The following is a 22,118-nucleotide window of genomic DNA, read 5'->3' on the forward strand; positions in this document are numbered from 1 at the left end:
AAAGGTATAAACACAAGAATCGCGTCAACAACAGCTCAGCCGTTGTTTCCATAATATTGTGTTTGTGACATGGCAGACGGTAATAAGTATAAACATAGTATTTACAACCAAACATTACACTCAGTATGGACATGTACCCAGTAAAGCAGTGTGTGATTAGTTAGTCGTGTCAGCAGTCCTGCGGCTCTGCCCAACTTCTGTTTCAGGGAGTTCATCCTTTATCTGTCGTTTTTTTTTATAAGCAATTGATATTCAGACTGTGTGTGTGTGTGTGTGTGTGTGTGTGTGCGTGCGTGCGCGTGCAACCATCAGATTATGTGACCAAGAGAGAAATAAGAAATGGGTCTGACGTCTGAATAGTTCTTTTTAAGGGAACTCAGTTGAACCACTTTTGCTAATTCTGCACCTTTAAGTCTTCACTTGACGATGGAACCAGTTGTACTCCCTCCACCAGTAACGTGGAACAGGAAACACACTTCGTATGTGCTGTAGAGAACTCCAGCTTTTAGACTCATGCACCTGTTCCGTTTAGCTGTAGGTTTGCACCAACTCATGTCGCCTGGGCTCATGTGGGACATCTCTGAGAGAGAGCATGCAGTCGAACATCCGATGGAGTCGTAAACACCCAAAAGATAAAAGGTTTAATCCCAGAAGTGACAGGAGCAGACCCGCTGCTCCTCCACACCGAGAGGAGCCAGTTGAGGTGGCTCAGGCTTCTGATTAGGATGCCTCCCCGGTGAGGTTTTCCAGGCACGGTCAACTTGGAGGAGACCTAAAGGAAGACCCAGGACACGCTGGAGGGACTATGTCTCTCAGCTGGGCAGGGAACGCCTGGGGTTCCGCCGGAAGAGCTGGCCCAAGTAGCTGGGGAGAGGGAAGTCTGGGTGTCTCGGCGTAGGCTGCTGCCCCCGTGACCCGACTCTGGATAAGTGAATCCTGAATTGTGGAGCTCCTATCTGCAGAGTTGGAGGAGGATGTTTGGCTGGTGCCTCATAGCTCGTAGGGCTGAGTGGCGTTCCAGCCGGTGCATTGATGACGTAAGTAATCATTCTCCCTCCTCTTGGTCAAACATTTTCCCTGTTTTAAACAGAATCTGTCCTCGGATCCTGACACCACTTGACAGCTGAAGTCGTGACTCAAGTAAAATTAACGATGACCGCATAGCCCCGCTCCCTTGTCACGGTGCAGGTGGGCAGGCCTAACGCTGAAAACGAGGCTCAAATTCACCATCTCCTTAGCTGTACCGCCAGTATCTATGGTGCAATGAAGCGGGGGTGCACACATTTCCCGTCATGTTGTTCTTTACGAATGACAACATGTTCGTAGAAGACGAAACGTGCAATGTTCAGAACAAGCAAGCTGGAGAGGAGGGTTCGCTGGCTGGTCGAACCTCGGATTTAGAATGAACTATGTGGTGTTTGTGCTGGCCACCCTACACCCTTCTTAGGGTGCTAGAGGGTGTGTGGGAGTTTGCCTATTCAGTAGACTTGGAGAAGGCGTTCGACCGTGTCCCTCAGGAGTCACCCTGATACGGGCTTAGGTCCAGGTACGACAGGTGCCAGAGCTTGGTCCACACTTCCATCATCAGCAGTCCCTAGGTAGGTCACATCAGGGGCGCCTCTAGAAAATTTTGATTGGGGTGGCCAGATTGGGGTGGTACACCAAATTGGTCCTTGAGGTAACTCTGGTTGAATTTGTTCTGGCGATGCGCTGCATTGCGTCTTTATTCGTTTTTATTAAAATAACAGTACGTATCTAAAACATGTAACTTAAATTTAACAGACAAACATTTTAGAAAAATACATTTCAGTTATTTAAAATGTTATCCCAAATTTAGTTCAAAAAGGTATTTTTTAGGTAAATTCACCTGCTGCTGTGTTCACACACAAAAAACCCGATGGAGATAAAAACTTTTTTTAAATGGTGAGCAGCAGAAACATGTATTTTTTATTCTGATTGTTTCTTTACTCATTCATTGTAATATTTGATTTTGTGTTACGATTATGTCTTGAATAAACAAGATCAATACATGGTTTGACTGAACATTGATATGATTTGTTAACACTGGCTTTTCCTGGGGGGGGGGGGGGGCAGCACTTTTCAAGGGGTGGCCATGGCCACCCCTTGGGGGCGCCCTTGGGTCACACAGAAACCTTATGAGACAGAGTAGGACAGTAACTACAAAAGGACACACATTACATTTAATACACTAGCAACAGGTCAAAGGTTAGTTCCAACCATAAAGTGGTTGTGCTGAGTCAAAACGTTCCAGATAAGAGATGAGATTGTTTTTTTTTAATGAACAACCTTTTTATACAGAGGCTCTATGATTTTTATTGTCAACAAACAGACATGGTCATCATAACCGCCCCGAGGATTTGGGCCATAAGACTTATCCTGTGAAGGTCTCTAAAACAGGAAAGAGCGCCGTTAGGTGAGGAAGTGACCTCTGTGGCTTCGGCTCACAAGCTGATGACAAACAGACAGAAGGCACAATGTGCAGCTGTGAGGAGGAGAGAGGAGTCTGGGTCTAGAGGGCGTGGTGGGTGGGGTATAAAGTCAGTCAGTGTTTGAGTGTGAACATGTTTGAAGGCAGCAGAGCAAGGGAGGGAGGAAGAAGGGAGGAGACAGCGAAGGGAGGCCAGAGCGAGAGGAGTGGAGGAGGGGTGTCTGGTAGACGGAGAGAGAGAGACGAGAGAGGAGAGAAAGACAGGGGAGGGGGGGGGGGGGGGAGAGACAAGCCAAGTGTGCACAATATTCATTCAGACTGACAGAGGGTGTGTGTGTGTGTATGCGCGTGCGCCCTGGTTTGCACTTCCTATTGCTCCTCACTCTCTCTCCAGTCAGCCTGCAGTTTCAAGCAGCAGGAAGAAGACACCCGAGAGGAAGAAAGTAAAGGAAAGAGTATTTAGGCGACAGACAAAGGAGGCGAGGGAGAACGACAGGGAGCAGAGGAGTAACACGGCTCAGGGGGAAAGGGGAGAGGTGAGAAGCACAAATCCAAAGAGAACAAGGATGAAGACTGCTGCTCGGTCACCAGAACGATGAAGGTAAGTGAGTTTGCTTGTGGAATGTTAGAAGTGTTCCAGGCTGCTGGACGTGCACGGGGCTTGGTTCTGATCCCACAGCAGCCCTGGTCTCCACTCCTCTGGAACTCTGTGGGAGAGGCAGCTCGGAGGCAGACACCAATGTGATGTGACGGTGTGTGTGTGTGCGTGTGTGTGTGCATGATGCAACGCTGAGGAGGAACGCCCAGGAAGGCTGAGAAGGAGCACAGAGTTGAGGAGTAAAGGAAAACAAGGCTGCATACTAACACACCTTCACACACAAGACTTTCATTCATCATTTCTACTGGAATCAGCAGCAAACGTGCATGTGTGCCAGAGGAAAGTGCATCTAAGTGTGTATTTGGCTTTGATGGCGCGCATGTGTGCGTGCATGTGCAGACCTGCATGTGAGGCTGCCACAATGCAAGTGAATGACAATTAGATTAGATTATTGATCCTGTCTGGGCTAGGTATCAGGAACCAGCCTCAGTCTCACACACACACACACACACACACACACACACACACACGCGCGCGCCGGTGAACCCATCCGAGGTCACTCTCTCACTCAGGCTCACATGCACTGAGTCGCGGGAGCAGCGCCTGTGAACTCATTCACCCACGAGGTCATGGGTTCAAGTCCCAGGTGGGGGAAGGGGAGTGAGTGGGAGAGTGGTGGAAGGAGGAAGGGAGAGAGGGAAAGAGGGTGGGGAGGACTGCCACTTGCTCACTCAGCCACTCGCCTCCCCCCTCCCCTGCTCTGGCTCTCTACCATCCCCCACCTCTTTCTTCACTAGTGTCTATCCTCTTCTACACACGTGTTCACAAACATGGATGTGCACGGCTGTGCATGTTTATTCCCATGTGTGGCCTGTCGTGCATCACCAAGAGTGTGAGTGAGTTGCCGTCAGGCAGCTACTCACACACTGCTGCAGGGTGATGCTGTTAGATCTGGTCCCAACCGCAGGAATATTTTCACATTTCCTTTATGCCCTTGAGCAAAGTACACAACCACCTGTGTTCATCACTTAAGCAGTTCAGTCAAATTAAGTTCATTAATTTATTTAAATGAATTTCATCCACAGAGCAGAAGCTTCGGCCTCCAGACTGAGACCTGATGATCCTTCGGTTTCGGTCTTCTTCGTGTGTCTGGAGTTTCAGAATGAAAACCCAAAAGTTATTCTCACACCATGGTGAGCAGACATGCTGCAAATGAGCTTAAACGCACACACACACACACACACACACACACACACACACACACACACACACACACACACACACACACACACACACACACACACACATCTAGTCTGACAAACACACACCCCTCTTTCATAGGAAACAAGAGCTGGCGACCTTTGACCTGTACCCTTCAGCCTGTCTGGAACATACCAAGCCTGGAATCGATCAACGCCCCCAACGCACGCACACACACACACACACACACACACACACACACACACACACACACACACACACACACACACACACACACCTAGCTTAAACAAACGGTGATTGGACCATCACGGCTGCACCGCTGATGTTTGGGTTTGTGGATCAGCGGCTTGAGCATTACCTCAGATGTGGTCATGTGACTTGGTGGTTTCTGTGTTTTGATTCCTGCTAACGGTTGTCTGAACTGAACGTGGTGCTGTACCTTTGAGCTGAGTTTCTACTGCCTGAGCAGCAGACCTGTGGCGTGTTAAAAGTGTCAGCTCTTATAAAACCCAACCCAGTCTGGGGCCTGTTCTCCTTACTGGGATGATAAAGGTAGAAAACTAAAACTACTCAGACCTGCTAGTGCTAGGATCATCTGTTTATACTTGCCTAATGAATGATCCCCTAGTTCACCCTAATCTGGACGGTTTTCTGTAAATACAACTACATAATAATCAGTTTTATGTCTGATGTACATCCAAAACTAGTATAACAGAAATAAAGACATTAAAGTGACAGTGTGTATTTCCCTGGTGATAGGGGGCAGTAGATACCTAAATCATTGTCAGCAAGCATTGTTTTTGTGTTCAAGTAAGACCTTACCAACGGATGGCCATTAGGGTCAAAAATCCCCGCAACCTCCAGCAAAATAACAAGAACATCAGACTCCCTTTCATCACTGGCAACGAGTAAAGGAACAACATTTATTAATGCTGAGAGTTTTGTAACCATTTGTTACAAATCAGTAAATGCATTCTGTCCTCATGGGCTTCCGTAGGGGGAAACATGACATCCAACATGGCGTCGCCCAGAGACTTAGACCCGCTCCGTGTATTTTAGAACTGATTTTTATGCTTATATGTTGTGAAAACGCCAATATTTTTCAACAACTGGGTATCTTTTAATTAATTTACAACAACATTTCAATGGATATTTTCCAGAGATTATTGGTGGAAACTACACATTGTCACTTTAAATAGCCCTCACCTCCTGTAGACCGTCCACCAGGGGGCAGCAGACATGTATAGGACTGGATATGTCAGGTTTCTGATGGAGGTACTAATCCTGAAAACCTGATGCTCCATCTGGAGGCTTTAAGGCCAGATGTGGTTCATAAAATTAGTCTAGGAGGAGTAAACACTCCATGAGCCTAGCTGAAAAGCTGTTAGGTACGTTTGTGACCTACAGCTGACTTCTGTTACAGTTACATTCAGTTACGGTTACACTGACCAGCTCAGTGGCCTAGTGGTAGAGTGTCCAGACTCAGAGATCGGGGTTCAAATCCTGGTCGGGTCAAACTGAAGACTTTATTAAAAATGGGACCCAACGCCTCCCTGCTTGGCACTCAGCTTTAAAGGGTTGGATTGGGGGGTTACACCATTAAATAGTGCCTGAGCTCAGCCGCGTCTGCAGCTCTCTACGGGGATGGGTCAAATGTGGAAGACAACTATGGGACTTTAATCTTTAATTCAAAACCTGCTGAGTCTGTCTCCGTAAGGGCTGTCTTCATAACGTTACCTGACATTTTGCAAACAATTTGACTTGTTTTGCACCTGATTAGGACATTAGAAAATATCATTTTTAAAAATCTTTTTAGTGTAAAAACAGGAATATAAAGACCTGAATAAAACAATCACAGATGTCCTCGTCTGTGTGAATGTCTGCTCCTGTTCTGTCTCTTATGGGGAGAAAAAAGTCTCAAAGATCTGTGTGTGTGTAACTAAAAGTTTGTGTGTGTAACTCTTGATTTGTAACTTATGTTTACATTTTTGTGTGTAACGTCAGCTCCTACATATACAAATCACTGAGTACACACACACACACACACACACACACACACACACACACACACACACACACACACACACACACACACACACACACACACAGAGTTGGATTAACGCAAAGGCAAAGTGAGCACATGTCTAGGGCCTGATTGGCTGGATGGGGCCCAGACAGAGGGACAAAATTAAAAATAAATAAATTCAAATAAAATGTACAAATGTCCTATGACATTAATGAACTAAAAATAGTGACAATGTTTATCTTAACCATAGACTGTTACATTAGCTACGTCACATTAACGCCAGCCCATGGCTGTAGCCTACAACTTGGGCGCCACCCAATTAAGGACGTCAGAGAAGCGGTCAGAGTTAGAGCGGGACACAACAAAGCTAGCAGGTGTTTTTGAGTAGGCTAACTTTCACAATGCTTTCGGGCGCGGCCAAAAAATGCAGCCTGCCTCGTGTAGTCCATTTATTTAATCCGACTCTGCACACACACACACACACACACACACACACACACACACACACACACACACACACACACACACACACACACACACACACACACACACACACACACACACACACACACACACACACACACACACACACACACAAATCACCTGGTAAACACGGACAAAACTACATTACACACAGATCAGTTTACAAGTGCAAAAATCCTTTTGAGACTCTTTTCTCACCTGACTGATTTGTGCGCACATGGTGCGTTTGAATGCTCGGTGGAAGCTGGGAATTTTGAATTTCCTTTGGAATTAATCTAAATTTGTGTTGACAGGACAAATATGTTTTTCTGTGGAAAAATAGAGTATCTCAGTATCCTGTAGTTATAAAAGATAGACCTATATTTAATTTGTAATCATCTAAAATTGTTTATTTAGATAAATATGTGTTTATGAGCCATGAAAGCAGTCAAAGGTTTAAAAGAAATGGCTAATAAATGACAGAGTGATTCTCTGACTGGAAAAAGCAGGCTTCAAACCAGGAGAAAGCACAAGAAGATGGTGCAGCGTCCTGGAGATCTTTCCTCTGAAGTAAGTAAAAGTTAATCCAACATGCTTTGCAGCTATAATGAGACCGCTATTATTTTAGACCATTTCAGATGTTTCATAGGTCTGAAATATTGACACACTGTACCCAGACATGGGAGTGCCTCATGGGCCAGTTTATGTGTCTGTACAATAATATGTAAACTACCTAATGTTATTGTGCACACACATAAACTGGCCTGAGAAGCATTTCCTTGTCTGGTGCATGCTGGGAGTTGTGGTCCAACTTCTTCTGTGAATTTTTTGACCTTCATCATAGTTTATGATGCATTTAAAACCACACATTTTGACAGGCATGTCAATAGAGTTGTGCAGCAAAGTTTCTAAATTATTTAAAACCATTTTTATTAGATGGATTATTAAAGAGGCTGTAAGCTAACCGAGCTCAACCACAATGCTAAGCAGCATTTTTGCCCTTGATGTAATCTGAACAAATTCAAATGCCTGGCAATGCAACTAAATAATTCATTCATCTTATAGAACACAAACATATTCTTTATTCATACCTATGTTCACAACAGCTTGTAAGGGCTAACGTAGCTTAGCTCACACAGACGTTAGCGCCTGCTAACACAGAAATGGGGACAGTGTATCAATCTGTCGGCCCTATAAAACGTCTGAATTGGTCTAAAGTAAGAGCTGTCTCATTATAACCAGACTGCAAAGTGTGCAGACTTAACTTTTACTTCCGAGGTAAGATCACCATCAGGAGCCTAAGTCTCGTCCCTTTCCGGTCGGCTCATGAGTCCCCAGAAGAACGAAACAATGAAATCAAGTCAACGGGGCTAAAAGAGCTATTTTCTAATCCGCTTAGCCTTACGCCCTGTATCACACATATGTTGTACTGCAATTTAAATGAAAACTAATGATGGGTGTTTTGAACACGCCAGTCACGTACTTTGAGATTCATCAGCTAGGAAAAGTTCGTAATTAGCATGACTACACCAGCACGTCACATATGAATCGTCGCCACATAATCTCTTCTGGCGTAGCTGCTACTCACCACATGACCAGATTTATGGTGGTTCTTTTCTCCTGAAGGGAGGATTTGAAGTTCGCTGAACTTACAGCCATTTTCCTTCTGTTTTTCTCTGTTTCTGGTTCGATGACATCACTTTTATGAAGCACATTTGTAGTCCTGGACTTATTTTCACACTAAACCTAAAATAGCGTTTCCCCCCATTTGAAAATACGCTAGTTCTTGGTATCAAAATGCTTCTTTAAAATTCACAGCTATCATATGTGAAATCCATGGCACCTAACAAGTGGAATTAGAAAAAAGCGCACGAATCATTCAGGTGAGAAAAGAGCCTCAAAAGTATTTTTGGACTTATGAACTGATCTGTGTGTAATGTAGTTTTGTCCGTGTGTACCAGGTGATTTCTGTGTGTGTAAGAACTGAAGTTACACACGAAAATGTAAACACAAGTTACAAATCAGGAGTTGCACACACAAATCTTTAGTTACACACACACACAAATCTAAATATACACACAGATCTTTTGCGTCTTTTTTCTCTCCATAGTCTCTGCAGATGAGTTAGCTAAACTAGTCCCAAAGTCTACAGAATGTATCTATTCTCCATGGAGGACTACAGCTTAGTGAGGGTTCAGAGACGGAGTTTGATGCAGATTATTTAACAGTTCTAGCTGGGTTAAAGGTCGGTTTATAAATCTGTTTGTCTTAAATATCTGCTTGTTTCTTTCCAAGGTCTCGGGGAAGTGGTGTCTATCTCCAGCTGTCTGTTTCCACGAGGTGAAGCTGCACCTGGACAGGTGACTAGTGCATCACAAGGACACATTGAAACAGATGACACACACACACACACACACGCACGCACGCACGCACACACACACACACACACACACACACACACACACACACACACACACACACGCACGCATGCACACACACACACACACACAGACCAGTGGGGACTAATGCAGACCAGCAAAGAACAGTTAGAGACCAGCACAGATCAGTGGGGACCAGTAGAGACCAGGAGACACCAGTGAAAGCATCCAAACCAAGAGGAAAAGTCACTTTTTCATGAGTTATTTAAAGATAAAGAAGTGTTAGCAATAAATGTAGATTATGGACCATGAACACCAAATCGACATCTAGTGTGTGGAGGTTGTAGATGCAACAATAGAACAAGGGTTTCCAGCCTTCAGGTTTGCTGTCAATAGGTAAAATATTGTATTTGGGTCCATCTGTTGTTGTGTTCACCTAAACTCACTCTGGCTTTAGCTCTTTTACGGTCGCTCCTCTTCTGAGAAGGATAACAACATCTTCTGGGCTCAGAAGCAGCTGCAGAGTCTGCCATTTTCCACAGGGCCAGCCCCGCTGTGTGCAGTGGACTGTTTGGCAAACCGCAATGGTGCCCTCTACTGGCTGGTAGATGGTAACATAAACCCAGTGTTGTGCCCATCAAAATAAAAATGTGATAATTTTTTTACTTAAAATCTGGCTGTCAGGGAAATACTGTAGCGTCACTCTGCTCACCTCAACACGCCTGGTGGTGGTTATTTTTAAAAAGTGTGTGTGTGTGTGTGTCTCATCTGTTTCGGTGTGTCCCTGTGATACTTTTTATTAAATAGTTCCATACTCAGCCTTTCATGAGTGTGATGAAGTGCATGTAAACGTTTGTGCAGCCGTGTTAATCTGGATGATTTTCCTGTATAAACGGTTGTTTGCTGTGATAAACGTTTTCAGTTAAATAATCATCCAGGAGACACACAGAAGTTTATAGGGTTTATAGAAAGTGTCAAATAATTGTTTGAACAAAATTAGACAAGTTAGGTTACCATATACAAGCCTAACCTGAAACCAGAATAAATCTGATTTAGTTCTCACTTCACATCTTCTTAAGGTTATACACATGACCACTCTATTTCAATGGTTCTTGATGCTCTTAGCTTGTGACCAGCAGAAGTTGTAGCTGCTGCGTCACTAACATTTTAATCATGACTAGAAACCAGATAACCAAGAACCTAATGGACACACAGCATGAGTCACGTGTGTTTAGATCAGGTATAATGAATGTGTTCCATCAGGAATGACATTTTCATCTGACTTGATGGTAGGAGCTGCTGCTGTATTTCCTGAGGTCAGATGATAGAATCAGACCTGCTGCCCTTCCTGAGCCCGTGCTGAGCTACTGTCTCTTCCACTGCAGATCCTGCTGGTCATGGCCGTCTGATCCTCGTAGCGCTGGGACATGACGGCTGGCTCTTTGAGTTGCTCGGATCTTGGGGAACATTCAACGCTGTCGGTGAGTTTGTAACTCAGCCAAAACCATCGAGTGTTGAGTGTACCCGGACATCTGAGTTCACATCACTACCGGAGAGCAGCTGGAGCCTGGACTTGAGGACGGTCAGCTCACAATGCTGGCTGCATTCCATTTAGCTGTAGCAGCTCTCTGGTCCATCATCATCATCATCACCTTTGTTTGTAACGTGCTTTCCATCAGCCAGAAGGTGAACCAAAGTGCTGTACATGCATAAAAGATTTTACAACATCACTGACACATGCAAGGGCCAACCAAATATCCAGAGACAAATAAAAGCAGCAATTAAATAAAAAAAAAACTAAATAAAACTGGAAGAGCAAAATTATCTAAAAATAAGGCTAAGTCACGTGCAGAGGGAGCGCCACAGCATGACAGCGAGTCTTCATCCAACTCTTAAAAACCGGCAGTGAGGACCCTTGTCTGACCACGAGTGGAAGGAACGTCATTCCACAGCTTAAGCCTGATTCATGCTTCTGCGTCTGCGTCAGTGCGGGGACACGCAACGCCATTATCCGTCCTTGCGGGCCTGCTGGAGAGCTCCGCAAGGACGGACGGAGTCGAGCTCTCTTTTCTAAACATCCGCCAGTCGAGACGGACAACGCAAGCTTGTGATGGTCAGGACGCCGCTGTTGTTCACAGCGCCGCCATTGCGCCCTCAAAAACATAAAGAGAGCCGAGGATAACTAGCGGCAGACACGGAGAAGCTTGAAGAAAACCTCGTGAAAAAACTCTCAAAATATGAACGTTTAATTCTCCCGTGACTGGAGGAGTGAAAAGATGTGCAGCAAGCGTTTTATTTGTGGACAGAAATGACAGGAAACGTGGGTTTAGAGGTGGCGAGCGCATGAAGAGGTGGAGGAGGATGAGAGACAAATATGTTCGTGTTAAAAGTCTCTTATATACACAAAAACACAATATAAACACACTATCTTGGACCGATACATGACAGGACACCACAGAACAGCGCTACGCCCTCTGCTGTCCTGCCGGGCAATTGCTGTGCAACACTCTCCAGGAGACGGAGAAGTATGAGAGCAAAACGCTTCCGTCAGTCCGTGCGTGTCTGTCCCTTTTGGAGCTGACGGAAAAGCATAAACCAGGCTTTAGGGGCCTGAACTGAGAGAGCCCCGCCTCCTCTAGTCAAGCATTGCAAGCGTGGTATGACTAGTAAGTCTTGCTGTGTTGACCTAAGTGCACGTGATGGGTTGTGTTGGGTGAGTAGCTCAGACAGGTCGCTCGGGGCACAGCCCTGCAGAGACTTTAAAACAACCTGACTGAAAGGAACTGGAAGCCAGTGCAGATGGCCGGGCCAAGACAGGCGTGATACCTTCCTGCTTTCTGGTGCCGGTCAGGAATCTAGCTGCAGCATTTTGTGCAAGCTGGAGCCGAGCAAAGGCAGCCTTGCTAACTCCTGAGTAAAGGGAGTAGCAGTGGTCTAGGCAGGAAGCAATAAAGGCATGGACTACGGTCTCCAGACACCCTCCAGGTGAGCCCACAGCGCTAGCGACTTGATCCTGGATAGGTGGCGAAGATGGAAACAGCAAGAACTCACCACTCATCAGTATGAGTCTCTAGCTTTAGTGATGCATCCCACTTCACACCCGATCAGTTCACTGATACTCACGAGCCTTTGTTAGTCATGTTAGTACTTTATACCACGTTAGTAATGCTACTGCTGTATGGGAATTAATAATATTAATTATTATTAAAATAATAATAAATCATTGGGACACTTAAAGGCCCTTTTATACTTTTTAGTTTTTAAAACAATCAGTCACTGAGTTTTTCATGCAGGCCGAACATGAAAATAGTCTCCTACACCTATCTGCTGCATCAGCTTCTGATAGAAAACAGGCGGTGAAACTCTAGGATTAGAAAAACCCGACAGATCTACATCTGTGACAGATCATTTGCTGCTGTGGCCCCCAGACTCTGGACCCCTCTCCCCGTGAGCCTGAGATCAGTGGACTCAGTGGTCTCCTTTAAGAAGCAGCTGAAGACTCACCTTCCATTTTTGGTTCTTTTTCAAACACAGATAAGGTTTTTCTTTACCTTGCTGACGGTTTTGCCGCAAACGAAAGCGTCAGCAAGGTAAAGAAAAACCTTATCTGTGTTTGAAAAAGAACCAAAAATGGAATTTGAAGACAAACACAGCAAGAACGTACAAAAGATGTTTGAAGACTCACCTGTTCAGGCTTTGGTGTGACCTTCATCACCACCCTCTCCTCGTTCTGATCAAATCAAATTCACTTTATTTATCCAATTAGGAACTTCGATTGCAGATAGTGTCAGCATAGTCCATAAAAACAGCATCAAAACACACATACACACACCATCTATTTAAAAGAGTACTCACACCTACACGCACGTAATTAAAAGGAATTTAAAATGAAATAATAAAATAATAAAAGATTTCCAGTTCAATCTGGATTCACCGTTATGTGGTTACAGTCAGTTTTGCTGTGGCGTTCTGCTCTTTCTACATATTCCGCTTTTCTCTGAATCAACCGATTTCCCTCTTTCCTATTCATTTTCCTTCTCCCTTTCCTTACATTTTTAATCGCAATGAAATATTTTTGTCATTTTAAACCTATTTTTTAATCATTTTAAAAATATTTTTAAGATTAAAATATTTTGTTTTTTGGAGCGCCTCGTGATTTTTATCTTGAGAGTCGTTTCTTTCTTTCTTTCTTTCTTTCTTTCTTTCTTTCTTTCTTTCTTTCTTTCTTTCTTTCTTTCTTTCTTACTTTCTTTCTTTCTTTCTTTCACACTGTCACTTAACATTCATTGACTCACCCATCTTGAGTCACGAGGGGGAAGACTGTTGTTGGTTTATTGCCCAGGAAACAGCAGAGAACATCCCAGCTAGTAGAAGCTAACCATTAGCATTAGCAACTCCATCACACAGCAGAACTCCTCCAGTTTTGTGTTATTTGTGGAGATAAACATCAACGTTGCAGAGCAAACAGAGTCAGTGGTGGAGTTGTGTTGCTGTTAACCAATCAGGGGAGAGATGTCAAAATACCGGGAAATAAGAGCCCAGATCCTGCCGTCTGAAGCTACTTTCTCCTCCGGCTGAATTCTCCGTGCTAAAACAGGCACACTGGAGGTTTTTCCCCCCAGAGTATGACTTACAAGGCATTAATTCCTACTAGAGAGACAACTGTAAATGTAATAAATATTTGAGTGAACTTTTTGTTTTTAAATTAGACATTAAACAAAGGAAATGTTGAGCGGGTTTCTTCTGCTGCTGCCTTGGCCTCCAGTTTCCTGGTCTGCTCTGGAGCATCATGACATAATTTCAGATGAAACATCTGGGCTTCGGGTCAAATCTCAGTATTGTTTCATGGTGGTGCCAGTTTCACAGCTTCACTGTAACTTGAAGACTTCCACAACAGGTTAAGTGCCTTGCTTTCCCGCAGATGTCTTCTCACAGGGACCAAACCTCTGCATGGACACGTTCTGTCCCAGTGCAGGATTCTGGTTCACATTCATCGCTGTCGGTGGGTTGGTGATGGTGTCAGCTCGCCGGTCGGTGAATGTCAGCCGTGTCCGTGCATGGCTGCCTCTTCTGCATCTTGGATTTACTTGATTTCAGCAGTTAGCATTTGCACAGGTAAGGCGCTTGAGCCATGATCAAGTGGTGTTGCACCCAAAGTACAGGTGAGGTGCAGGAGACAGACAGGTGACTCCAAAAGAATGAATAAAAACTAGTTTCGGTCCAGATTAAGGACATGAGATCTAGTGACCATTAATTCCAAAGATAAGTGTGATATGTGGATCACTGCCCCCCAAACCATCACCACTACTGTGATCTGTGTTAGCGGTGTAGTTTGGACATTCGACCACTAGAGAGAGCAAGTGTCCTACATATGATTGCCGGACTCTGAGCAGCAAGAGAAGCAGAAGCGCCATGTTACAGTGAGCTGGAGAAAACATAAACCTGCTGATTATCTGGACACACGTGGAGTGAGCCTGGCCTCTCTCGAGATATGAGTGAATGAATGAGTCTATGATGCGAACAACACAAGCAAAGTCTACAATTAGCTGTGTTGAAAGAGAATATTTAAATATAAAACACTGAAAAACAATTCTCAAAAGGCAAACTGCAAATCTTAATGAGACACTTGAGCCTGCTTCTTTGACATAATCTAACCCGGGTGAAAGACTCGTTCTCGTGGTAGCCTCCAGAGTGGCTCTTCATCTGTTTCTGGCTTTGGTCTCAGTGGCAATGGAGAGCCCTGACTCACACAGGCATGTCTGTGAATGGAAGGAGAGTCTTCAAAGCCCTCTGGGCAAGGCATGTTCTCTATTGAGACAAATCCAGGAGTCAGGTGCGGTGATCATAACCTGATAGCTTTATCAAGAAGTGCCTAAATGCCCAAAGCAGGAGGCAGGGTTGTCCTTCGTAGGTCTCTAACCCTAACAAGTAATCCTGATTTCTTCCTATCTAACATTAATATAAAATGGTCAGATGTTTGTGAGGAGCAAAATGTAAATGTTTCTCTTAACATTTTTATGGATAAACTAATGAAATTGGTTGATAACCATGCGCCTGTTAGAAAAAAGTCCATAAAAAGTAACAGTTAGGGATGAGCGAGTACATCTGTATCTGTACTCGGAGTGGGCATAACCCAGAAGTGGGTGTGGTTTACATCAATACATTATTTTAAATCTGAAATTGATATGGATTGATCAGAAGTTGATATGTGTATTGTTTATTTATAAACTATTTACAGAGCAGCCTCAGAACTGATATTAAATATTTTTGATCACAATAGTAAAGGAACTATTACAGAACAAGTTTTTCAATAAAATCAGAACATTAATATTTGAGTGCATGAATTAATGCATCTGAACTCATGCAGTAGGAACTAGGAAACATGAAATACTAGAACCAGACACAACTTTATATCTTTTTTTTTTTCATTTTAATTTGATTAAACAGATTTTTTCTTGACGTTCTTGGCATTTTTCCCACACACAGTTAAACAAAACAATGTTGATTAAGGTCTGTGAGAGAGAGAGAGAGAGAGAGAGAGAGAGAGAGAGAGAGAGAGAGAGAGAGAGAGAGAGAGAGAGAGAGAGAGAGAGAGAGAGAGAGAGAGAGAGAGAGAGAGAGAGAGAGAGAGAGAGGAGAGAGAGAGAGAGAAAGAGAGAGAGGGAGAGAGAGAGAGAGAGAGAGAGAGAGAGTTAAAAAATAAATAAAAAACCCGACTGGAGCGGAGGCAGTGACTGACGCAGCACGTCAGCTCTGTCTTGTCAAATGCATCACGTACGTTGGGACAAAAGTAACTTTAAACATTCAACCGAAAAAGAGGGGAGCTGAAGAAGCGTGAGCAACAGTGAAGCAAGCACAGAGAGATCCATTATTGTCTGTCTGTGTGTGTGTGTGTGTGTGTGTGTGTGTGTGGGGGGGGGGGGGGGGGCGGGGACTGAGACTGCAGAGTTTTGTGTGTAGGGAGGGGCGGGCGCTCTATGTACGTAACTGGCCAATCACAGAGCGTGAAGACAGTCAGTTACCCAATGAGGATTTTCCTTCAGCAACATTACAGATATTTACGAGTTTTACTCGTTTCATGCTCGTACTCGTCAAAAATGCTTTATCCGTACCGGATGCTCGTCTGAAACGAGTCCGGCTCATCCCTAGTAACAGTGCACCCTGGTTGGATAGCGAGTTGAGATCTCTGATGCTTCTAAGGGATAAAGCCAAGGCTATTGCTTAAAACTCAGGCTGTTCTGTAGACAGGAACACTTACTGTTCATTGGGAAATAAGTTCACAAAATTAAATCACAGTAATGAGAGAGATTCGTTCAAACAGAAAATCCATAACTCTAATAATGCTAGTAAAAAAAATTGTGGAAAATATTGAATGTAATAATGTGCAAAAAGGCTAAATCATCTCCAAAATTTGTGGAAAATGAGGGGTCCTTCATCACTAGACCCCACGATATTGCTAAATATTTTAATCTCAGTAAACTGCAAATAGCTCAGAACCGAGCAGCCAGATTAGTTTTGGACTGTCCTCTTTGAACCGATGTGCACGAGACGGGATCCTCTGGAAAACAGTCATCAAAATTTTCAGCCAGTTGTGAGAGATGCTGAATGATCAAGTCATTGATCTCACACACACACACACACACACACACACACACACACACACACACGCACGCACGCGCATGCACGCACGCGCACGCATGCACGCACGCGCGCACACACACACACACACACCAAGTAGTGTGTCTATGGTTACATTGTGATTTATTAGTAAATATTCTATTTGGTGAGAGATAAACTTTATTGTGTTTGTCCTAGTGAATCTATAATTAAACGGGTAAAGTAGTAGTAGCACATCCAACTTCAAGGAAAGCAAAAAGTTATTATCAGGAGAGGGAGAATGTTTAAGTGGTTAACAGCAGTGTGCTAGACGATGGCCCCCTCCATGAGGCAACCACAGCTCAGCAGAACATCATTGTAGCTTCTTCTGGGGAGAAAAACAGAGAGAAAATAAAGTTAACAGCTGAAATAGCAGAAAATAATACAGTTAAAGAGCAGATTGTAGAAGAAAGTAGTCGAGTGTGGAAAGTGGTCAGTGTATCCTCCAGCAGTCTAAGCCTATAGCAGCATAACTACAGAGTTAACTCTGGATAACCTAGCCTTTTAAATGGAGGCATGTTGGAGGCAGGGCAAGGGAGAGCCGTCTTTACCGACTGTATACTCCACCTCCCTCTACTCCCCCACTTGTCCAGATTCAGGCTAACATCAGATTTTAACCATAGGCCCTATCAAATAAAAATGTTTTAAGCCTAGTCTTAAAAGTAGACAAGGTGTCTGCCTCACGGACTAAAGCTGGGAGCTGGTTCCACAGGAGAGGAGCCTGATAACTAAAAGATCTGCCTCCCATCCTATTTTAGATATTCTGGGAACCACCAGTAAACCTGCAGTCTGAGAGCGAAGTGCTCGGTTAGGAACGTATGGAACAATCAGATTACTGATGTATGATGGAGCTTGATTATTAAGAGCTTTATATGTGAGAAGGAGGTTCTTAAAATCTATTCTGAATTTAACAGGTAGCCAATGTAGGGAAGCTAAGACAGGAGAGATATGATCTCTCTTTTTAATTCTCATCAGAACTCTAGCTGCAGCATTTTGGACAAGCTGAAGACTTTTAACTACATTCTGTGGACTTCCTGAGAGTAATGAATTACAGTAATCCAGTCTTGATGTAATAAATGCATGAACTAGTTTTTCAGCATCACTCCTGGAAAGTATGCTTCTAATCTTAGCAATATTCCGAAGGTGGAAGAAGGAAATCCTGCAGACCTGTTTAACTTGGGATTTGAATGACATGTCCTGGTCAAAGATAACACCAAGGTTCCTTACTTTGTTCTCAGAGATTAATGTAATGCCATTCAGGTCAGGTGACTGACTAAGCAGTTTCCTTTTCTGAAGATCTTGTCCAATATAATAAACAAAAACCAGTAGCAATGGAGCACTGATGACATCCGTGGACTCTTCAAGTCGTAAAGAGGAATACAGGCTGTTTAATATCCGCTTGAGAAGCTGGTTCTGTATGTCTGAGGCCATGTCCATGATGCAGCGACTCACAGTGTCATTAGAGAGCAGGGTGGTCAGCAGCTGCTTTGATCTTCTATGGCCACAGCAGCTGGTAAAATTACCTCCTCTGCAACAGTAAACACCTTTATTGCTCTGTGTAACATGTCTAGCTACGAGGTAGTTGGCTTTTAAAGCACATTTTAGAATTTCCAGTCGGTGACATGATCGTCTTTTTTTGAATCTGCAGTCCATTTTCTTTTCATTTGATGAATTCGAGTGGTTTCCCCACGAGCGTCGGATGTTTGGTTTCAAAGTGTCGTTTTAGTTTGGACTGCTTCAGTGCCTCATTCGACAGATTTAGTTCACACTGCACACACTGGTGTGACTATTTGTCAAACGAATAATTTGTAAGCTTTTAGGTTTCTAAAACAAGATGGCTTTCTGTCTTGACCGGGCCGGCCAGGAGAGGGAGCCAAAACACTGCTCAGTGAAATCAGCCCCAACCCGTTGTCAGCTGGTTCAAGGCTGACCAGCCACAAGGCACCAAAGAATTTGATTGTGTGTATAAAAATCAATCTGCGGTGTATCGCTAGCCTCACACGGGCTGCTCCATACATGTTGTGACTATTTGTCAAACGAATAATTTGCAGGCTTTTACTTACTTTTTGGATTCAATTTTTCCCCTGTTAAAAGGGGTGGTGCCCCGTGGATATTCTAACATCCAAATTAATTAATAAATCGGTAAATATTTCCATATTTACGAACTTTATTGAAGAATCCAAAAAGTAAGTAAAAGCTTACAAATTATTCGTTTGACAAATAGTCACAACACTGGGCTCTCTGTTTTTAGTGGTTGAAGGTTAAAATAATAGCTTATTGTCTTCGTGTGTTTACCTGTAATCTTGTTATTCATTTTTCTTCTTCCTTTTCTCTAAGTGTGTGTGCCGTAAGTCAATTTCCCCACTGTGGGATCAATAAAGTCTATTGTACCTTATTCTTTTGTATTTTATAGACTTCTGCAGTGTCACCAGATTTATCTCCATCCAGTGTTGCATTAATATTTCACCAAGATCTTGCATTCATGATGTTAGAGTCTGACCGCTGCACAAAGCCTTCTCCATCACATCTTAAAGGTTCTCAATGGGGTTAAGGTCTGGACTCTGTGGTGGCCGATCCATGTGTGAAAATGATGTCTCATGCTCCCTGAACCACTCTTTCACTATCTGAACCTCGTTCTTGGAGCACATCCTGTTGCTGAACCTAGACCTGACCACCTGCAGCAAGCCCAGATCATAGCACTGCCCCCACAGGCTTGTACTGTAGGCACTAGGCGTGATGGGTGCATCACTTCATCTGCCTCTCTTCTTACCCTGATGCACCATCACTCTGGAACAGGGCCCATCTGGACTCATCAGATCCTTAGATGTTTTTTTGGCTTGATGCATGCCAATGATCGGACCCTTCTCACACAGACTAACATCTTTTCCACGACCACCAGATGTGTTTTTCCACATGGTTGCTTAAGAAATGAGAAGCAGCTCATTGAACCAGTTGGGTTGAATAACTTGTTGCAGCTGAAGATAATCGCCCATGCATTAATTATCCAATAGGAGGCTCCCGTTTGCTTAGTTAAATCCAGGTGGAGACTTTTTTTTTTGGCCGGGCAGAATAAAGGATAACTTGCCAAGCTAACGTTTCGCTGCCCGACTGCTTCGGATTTGATTAAAATGAGTGATAAGCAGCTTCTGCAGAACCGGATGAAGGCTGAGGAGATAACTCAGCAGCTAGGTTCCCCAACCCTAGTCCTACATGTTTCCATGTCTCTGCTTCAGTACACCTATCCCCCCCCCCCCCCCCCCCAACTACGTCCATGCTCAGGAGGACATCAGTGCATTCATTTAAGTCAGGTGTGTGGCAGCAGGGACACACTGGCGTTTAAAAGGCAACGTGGAGGACATGCAGGGCAGTGAGCCCTGAGGACCAGCTTTGGGGAACACTGGGGCTATTTGTGTGTGTGTGGTATGAGACGTGGCTATCGGCTCCTTCCAGAAGGGTAGGGCAGCAGGGACAGGAGCTATAGCCAGTCAGATTTCAAACCCTCTTCTTCTGGATGATGTCATGCTATGGGCCACAGCTTTATGCCAACACTAATTTAGTTTTCATTCATTTGCACATGCAGCCCGTTTTTGTCCCGGGTCAGCACCTGTGAGAATATCGAAGCCCATCCTCCCGCACTCTGCAGGACTGGAGGTCACATCCCAGATCCCTGATCAGAAGATGCTCAGTGAGCCACCGCTTAATAGTCAGATGTTTTAAATAGAACTAAGTCTTTGGTATTCTGTCTCAGTTAGATTCTTCTCACTGATGGACAAACCTATTTTAAACTCAAGGCTGAACTGGTTTTAGATGCTTTACAGGTGAAGCAAATGAAAGCAGATCCAATACAATGGAAGTGCTGCCTTCGGATGACCCAGCAGAGCTGTTCTCAGTGGACCTCTCAGAGACAGGCGGGGAGACCCCTTCATGGCTCTGGCTCAGGTTTCCTCCCGTTACAGACAGATGGTGTGTACTTTTCCACCTTTGGCCTCCCCGCAATTAAAAGGCCTCCCCAAAACATTTGCCCTCAAACTGATCACATTTTTCTTCAAGCAAAAGAAGTTAGATGTTCAAACATGCAGCAGCAGAAGGTCAAAGTGTAAAATAATTGGAACTGTAGACAGAATGTGCAGAAACATGATTTTTCATGTTTCTTTAAATACCTGAGCCACTTTCACCCTCTTGTTTATTTACTGTGCCGTTGTGTTTCTACACACATTATTATTCTTGTTCAACTAAAAGCTAAGATTTAAATTCAATCTGAAATATTAACAAGGATCACTTCATAAAACCCACATCAACAAAACCCCTGCACCTGCAACTCCAAAGCTGGGATGGGTTAATGCACCCCCGCTGGGGTTATCTCACTCAGGTCACATCACCCCCAAACAGCTAAAACAGCCGTGTGCATCTGGGATCACGACGGCAGCAGCTCCACATGAACTGAACTCATTTCTGTCACCTCCAGGATAAAAGGCAAAAGCTGCTCATCTGCATAAAGAAAAACGCAAACTTCTGGGTACTGTCATTTGTTTTAAATGGTTGCCATAGCTACGTCACCATCTTCTGGGTCATCAACACGTGTGCCCAATCCGTGCAGATTGTGTAGATAAGCTCAACCAGGACATGATTGTGTGGAGCGTTGTGAGAACAATAACCACAAACCAGTTGCACCACTCGTGTGGGATTGCTTCAGTCTTCTTATCCGTCTGCAGAGCTTTACAGATCTGACACCAGCGCACCCAGCTGAGCCACCGAACCGGGAGGCCTCTGTTCCCCTAGTTTTGATTGGTTTTCTTCACACAACATGCCTGTTTCAGGTTGCACCCCTACTTCAGGCTCATTTTCCCGGGACCTATGGGACCTGGACCTGGCGCTTGTCTCCAGTTTGTGATCCCACAGCATGAAACGCGTTGCTTCTTGTGGCCATTGAAAGCCACTCTTTACATCACCCAGAATGGATCAAATTATGATGTACGTGGATAGAAGGAAGCTTTTATCCTTACTAATGTCCGCGGATGCCTGTTGGTGCTGATCGGTGACTTCACTCGCTGCCGAACAGTCGCAATATGTTCTGAAAAGTCCGGCAGGGGTGATTTTGTATGGAGACAAAACAGCAGAGAGGACCGAGCGTCGTACCTCTTCTAGCACTTTAGTGGAAACATGGCTGCTGTTACAGGAGAGGTTCTCCTCTTGCACTTCCTGTTAGAAGGTTGTAGTCTTTTAGAAACGGTGGATTGTGTTGTCCCAGACAGATGTTGTAAATGACATCTCCAACCACGTTATCTGCAGTGGGAAGATGAAGCTAGAGGTCTGTGTAAACCAGGTGTG

General features: G+C 44.2%; 1 long non-coding RNA gene across 1 annotated transcript; it reads left to right on the forward strand.

Moving 5' to 3' along the window:
• The first annotated feature begins 2,729 nt into the window (after positions 1-2,729).
• Positions 2,730-15,593, forward strand: LOC107391569 (uncharacterized). Its single transcript, XR_008563542.2, has 4 exons — positions 2,730-3,050; positions 4,133-4,240; positions 9,052-9,116; positions 10,520-15,593. It is a non-coding gene; the product is annotated as an uncharacterized lncRNA (long non-coding RNA).
• The last annotated feature ends 6,525 nt before the right edge of the window (positions 15,594-22,118 follow it).

This window comes from Nothobranchius furzeri, chromosome 18 (assembly GCF_043380555.1).
Source record: "Nothobranchius furzeri strain GRZ-AD chromosome 18, NfurGRZ-RIMD1, whole genome shotgun sequence".
Taxonomy (NCBI): domain Eukaryota; kingdom Metazoa; phylum Chordata; class Actinopteri; order Cyprinodontiformes; family Nothobranchiidae; genus Nothobranchius; species Nothobranchius furzeri.